Source organism: Pteropus vampyrus, unplaced genomic scaffold (assembly GCF_000151845.1).
Source record: "Pteropus vampyrus isolate Shadow unplaced genomic scaffold, Pvam_2.0 Scaffold63, whole genome shotgun sequence".
NCBI classification, from domain to species: Eukaryota; Metazoa; Chordata; class Mammalia; order Chiroptera; family Pteropodidae; genus Pteropus; species Pteropus vampyrus.
The window spans coordinates 7,149,122-7,154,750 of NW_011888844.1; positions in this window are offsets into that span (position 1 = coordinate 7,149,122).

Genomic DNA, 5,629 nt, shown 5'->3' on the forward strand with positions numbered 1-5,629 from the left:
GAGGGGAGGGGGGTTGGGGAACTAGGAGAATGGGAGAAGGGTTAAAGAACTACAAATTAGTAGTTGATAGATGGTCACGGGAATGGGGAGCATGCCATAGGAAATTCAGTTAGCATTAATATAATGGCTAGGTGGAGGGCCAGAGGAGGGAGGGAGCAATTGGGGGGATCGTTTTATGAACTATATAGATGTCTAACCAATGTACTGTATACTTGAAACTGATAAATTTTTAAAAATCTATGGGACATAGTCCTAAGAGGGAATGTCATAATTCACTTTAATACATTGACTCGAAAACCTCACTTGGCAGCTATAATTAGAAAATTAGAATGATCGTTTTATGAACTATATAGATGTCTAACCAATGTACTGTATACTTGAAACTGATAAATTTTTAAAAATCTATGGGACATAGTCCTAAGAGGGAATGTCATAATTCACTTTAATACATTGACTCGAAAACCTCACTTGGCAGCTATAATTAGAAAATTAGAATGATCGTTTTATGAACTATATAGATGTCTAACCAATGTACTGTATACTTGAAACTGATAAATTTTTAAAAATCTATGGGACATAGTCCTAAGAGGGAATGTCATAATTCACTTTAATACATTGACTCGAAAACCTCACTTGGCAGCTATAATTAGAAAATTAGAATGATCGTTTTATGAACTATATAGATGTCTAACCAATGTACTGTATACTTGAAACTGATAAATTTTTAAAAATCTATGGGACATAGTCCTAAGAGGGAATGTCATAATTCACTTTAATACATTGACTCGAAAACCTCACTTGGCAGCTATAATTAGAAAATTAGAATGATCGTTTTATGAACTATATAGATGTCTAACCAATGTACTGTATACTTGAAACTGATAAATTTTTAAAAATCTATGGGACATAGTCCTAAGAGGGAATGTCATAATTCACTTTAATACATTGACTCGAAAACCTCACTTGGCAGCTATAATTAGAAAATTAGAATGATCGTTGAAATGGTAAGCTGAGTGTTAGAAACTTATACTAATTTGAAAATCAAAATTTTAACTGTTAATACATCCCAGGTACATTTTAAATCCTGACTTTTATGTTTACTGGCTGTGTAATAACTTATCTCTCTGAATTTTAGCTTCCCTATGTATAAAATACCTATAATAACTTTTTCCTAAGTTTTTATTTTTATTTTTTGTGAGGATTAGATAATATAGTTCATGCAGGGATAACATTCGAATGGTTTACACCAAAAGAAAAAAAAAAGTAATCGGTGGTGAATAGCTGCTTTTAATCCCCCTGATCCTTCCACAAATGTACCCTTACACCCCCTACCCTCTACCTCCCCACAATTCAATGTCAAATGGAGTAATTAATTTTTGCTGATCCTCTACTGATCAATATTTTGAATGTTGCACTGAATACATATGTAGACTAGGAACATACTAGATACTGAATAAATCTTGGTTAATATGACACGATTATCCTGATTAGTCTCTAAGTTTTACAAATGAAGAAACTAAATCTCAGAAAGATTGATCAGTTTTTCTAACCTGATAGTTTATGAGTAGCAGAGCTAAGATTTGAGTCCCGGACTGTCTGATACCAAAGGTTGTTCTTTTCCATCATGCCACAGTGTTTCTTTGCATACATACATACATACGTACATACATAAAAATGAACTTTACACAGAATAAAAGAAGACAAACCTTACTATCTAAAACCTTTTAATGATCTCACATTTTAATTATTCCTTTGTGTTTGTCAATTAAAACAATCAAATAAGTGGTATACAATATACAGCATATTGAAAGACATCAATAGAGAAAAATTAGAACCACATACTTAATAGTAAAATGTTGTCATATATTTATCACATTATTATTTTTTTCTGTACCAATTGTCTTCATAGTTGGAAGTGGCAATAAAATTGAGGCAAGTGTGAAAATTATTCAGAAATAAACAAATGTTATTAGGGACTTTAACGTGTCCTTGAAAATGGCCCTTTATTTTATTGTTCCATTATAATGGAAAGTACATATTTGAAATTAGAAAAAAATATTAAACATTTGAATAAATATGTTTCCTTCTAAAGGGCTGACATTATGAAAGTGCTTGTGCTCTGTTTACAGGATGTCTATGGAAAAAGTATTATATTTTATATGGCTTACATGCATTAAAATATGAAATATTTTTAACATTTCTCTCTATTTGCTAAAATTTATGTTGTCACTCACTTGGCTTTTTTCACCACCAACTATTTTTACCAACTCTTCCTCCATCACTTCCCTTGCACTTAACCACACAAATGGCACTAGATGACCTGAGTAAAATAGATTCAAAAGTAGATGAAACCATAAAGTTTAAGTTAGCATTGCAAATCCTCTTAAGTCTTCTTCTTATTATTATTAGCTTTTTTGAACAGTAATTCACTTATCACAAAATTTACCCTTTAATATGTATGAGTCACTTTTAGCTTTTACTATATTCACAAATGTTGGCAACTGTCACCACTAATTCCCAAACATTTTCGCCCCTGCCCCCAGAAAGCTCATGCTCTTTGACAATCGCTCCCTATCCCTTCCTCCCCCTGCCCTTGCAATGGGATTTACTTATTGTGGACATTTAATATAAATAAAAAGATGCAATATATGGTCTTTTATAATTAATTTAGTTCACTTAGCATAATATTTTCAAGATTCATTTATGTTGCAGTGTGTATTAGTATTTCATTCCTTTTTCATGACTGAATAATGTTTTATTATGTAGATATACTGCATTTTGCTTATTCATTCATCAGTTAATGGAGACTTAGGTTGTTTCTACATTAAGCTGTTAGGAATAATGCTGCTATAAATATTCGTGTACAATTTCTTTGTATAAACTAAGTTTTTATTTCTTTTGAATACATGACTAGAAGTTTAATTGCTTTGTCATGTTAAAATTCAATGTTTAACATTTTTAGAAACTATCAAACTGTTTTCTAAAGTGGTCACAACATCTTATATTCCTGCTAGCAATGTATTTGCTATTTCTCCATATCCTCATTAACACTTCTTATCTGTCTTTTTATTGTAGGCTTCTATTCATTGTAAAGTGATATCTTATTGTGGTTTTAATTGCATTTCCCTAGTAGCTAATAACGTTGAGTATATTTTAATGTGCTTATTTCTTTAATTCTTTAGACATCGTTCACTTTAGTATTTTAAACATATTAAATCAGGTTTTCAGTCTTTGTCTACTAAGTCTAGCATACAGACTTCTTAAATGATAGTTCCTATTTGTTTGTAGAGTGCATTTCCTAGATAATTTCTGTAAAGTCTGTATTACCTATTATATATAGCCACTGAAGTCTCTCTTCAGTTAGCTTAGTCGTCTGCTAATGATTGGGCAGAGATTTGCTGAAATGCAATGAACTGATACATGTCCTACCTTCTGTATAGGTGTTGGGGCCTGCCTTCAATGTTCAGGTAGTTTACAGCTCTATCTCATTATTTACTTCCCAACGGGATCAAGCCTCAAGGTTATTCACAATTAAGAGATTAGGGTCTTCTCAGATCTTTACTGGGCATGTGCACAGACTTTCCCATGAACATGTCATAGCTTTTCAAAGCCCCCTATGTATGTATATATGTATTAAATATATGTATTAAATATTTCTCAGATTGTTGCAAACTTTTGGATAATTTCCAGAGTTCTGTAAAGGTTGATTTTGACAGTTTTTGTCAGTGTTCTCACTTCTTTATGTAGGAGTGGATTTCCACCATTCTGGAAATCAAGACATATTATTTTGTGACAGTAGACAACAGGTAATTATTCTTCAATATTCAAGTATTTGCATGTTACTATTATTTTTAATATAAACTAAAATACATTCTAATATTTATTTTCAATTAACATTTATTTCAATATGGATATACGTTACATATATATCCATTTTTGGTTTTAATGCTATTTCAAAACATATGATTCTTTCCTGACAAGCCCTTGACTTATCATTCAATAGCCCTATATTGAACATAATCAAGCTCTCTGAGATTTTTATACTCATTTCTATTTCAAAATTATCTTTTCAGTTGACATTTAGCTTCTTGGAAATTAGTGTGCTATGTTAGATTTATCAAGCATGTGTTTTAATTATCACACTAAACATTAAAACTTAGGTCTACAAGGTTGCAAAGCATATAAAATAATTTTAAAATATGTTTATATTTGTGTGGATTCATTATTCTACACTGCTATTTACAAGTGAATCTCACTTTATAGTACTGTGAAATGTTTAATTAGATTCATAAAAGCTTACATCTTTCATGTTATTTCTCTCATATAGTTGTCACCAAATGCTTCAAAAATCTTTTAGAGAACAGTGATATGTGTGTCTGTTATACGTGTTCACTCTATTCGTATAACAAAACATTCGTATTGAAAGAAGCAAGATGAATTAATGATGGAATGAAAGCAATATTTCTTTTATTTTGTCTTTGTGGATTTACCAAAATCATATGTTTTGACCAATTACCTTCACTATCCATTTGAGCATTCTTTGTGGTCCTTTTCCACATTATTCTCCTTTAGGTATAGAAAAAATTTTTGAGGCTGAAAAAATAGTTTGTTGTAATTTATAGAAACATTTAAGAGTCTCCAATATTTGGACAGATCAAAGGAAGCCGGAATAGTGGAAACTAACTGAACCAGATAATGGGAAAAAAGTGTCTATATTTTGGCTTTCTGCGATATTAGTTATCTAATTATAATTCTTTTAGATATGAATGATCAGAAAAGAAATGCAGTCAGGAACTTTGAAAAGTTTTTTCTGGTATAGCCATATAAATTTTAAAAGAAATCTCTGCATCTAACTATATATTTTTGCTAACCATCGTATCTCTGTCCATCTTCATGCTTGCTAGAGATTACACAATGCTTTATCTGCTCTCTGTGAAAACAAGTGTCCTCAAGAGTATAAAATTTGCAACATGCTTTATATTTCATCTTTTTCTTCTTATTGTTATGAATTACTATACATGTTGTTTTATCCTGGCATATTGATTTTCAGCTTCTAAGATCATTTGGTTCACAGTTTTACATGGCTATTTGAGCAACTCTAAGATACCAATTATTCTATCTTCCAGTACTCGGTTGTTATAGAGGACTGTTGCATGATTAAATAAGTTTACATGTGTATAGTATGTGGAAGAGTACTCTATATAATTTCTGTAATAGCAATAACAACAACAATAATGATCTTTTCCTGTGTGCTTGCTTGGTTTCCTAGACTTCTATTTTAGATGAACATGTTATTTTAAGATATTTATTTTTATTCGGAAAAAGTAAACCAATCTAAGATGCAGTGCACAAAATACTGAAGTGTGTAAACATTTAAAATTATCTAAATAAGTTGCTCCTTACACTCCCGGTTGATCAATTTCTCTGCTACAACTAAAGCTTGAAGAGACCCCAAAGCTTTTGGATCCAGAAACATAGCCCTTGATGTCACAAATATCACACTTGACAGCAGTACTCCTTGACAGAAGTAAACCAATCAAGCAGAAATCTCAACTATCTCTTACTAAGGGTGAGCTTTATTTCAGGACACTGCCCTCAGATAAGAGTAAGAGTTTTCTTCTGTATTTAA